This window comes from Corvus brachyrhynchos, unplaced genomic scaffold, assembly GCF_000691975.1.
Source record: "Corvus brachyrhynchos isolate BGI_N302 unplaced genomic scaffold, ASM69197v1 scaffold442, whole genome shotgun sequence".
Taxonomy (NCBI): Eukaryota; Metazoa; Chordata; class Aves; order Passeriformes; family Corvidae; genus Corvus; species Corvus brachyrhynchos.
Window position 1 is genome coordinate 201,313 of NW_008236443.1, and position 535 is coordinate 201,847.

The following is a 535-nucleotide window of genomic DNA, read 5'->3' on the forward strand; positions in this document are numbered from 1 at the left end:
CGGCCCCAAAATCTGTTGGAAAAAACCCCCAAAATTCTCGCGAAATCCCAAAGTTTTCCCTCGGGACTTTTCCCATTAAAAACCTCGGGAGGGGCTGAGTCCTCCGAGCCGCCAGGGGGCGCCAAAGCCGCGGGAGGTGCCCTCATGAATCCTGGCGCGACCCGAGGAGGTTTTGGGGGGCCCAAAAAACCCCTCAGGACCCCCTCAAATTTTGGGAACCCCCACAAACTCCCACCCTTAAACCTTTGAGGACGATCACCAAGCCCTCAAAGCTCGGGGGGTTTCCCCAACTCCCCCACCCAGAGGACCGGGGACCCTCTAAAATATGGGGACCCCCAAACTTTTGGGGAACGTGCCCAAAATGTTGGGATTCTCCCGTTCCCCCAGGCAGAGAGTGCGGGAGAAGATTGAGCGGGACAAGGCGGAGCGAGCGCAAAGGGTGAGAGGGATCCCAAAGGAGATTCCAAAAGACTGGGGGGGATCCCGACGGGGTTTTGGGGATCCCAGAAGGATCCAGAGGGATCCAGCCCCACCG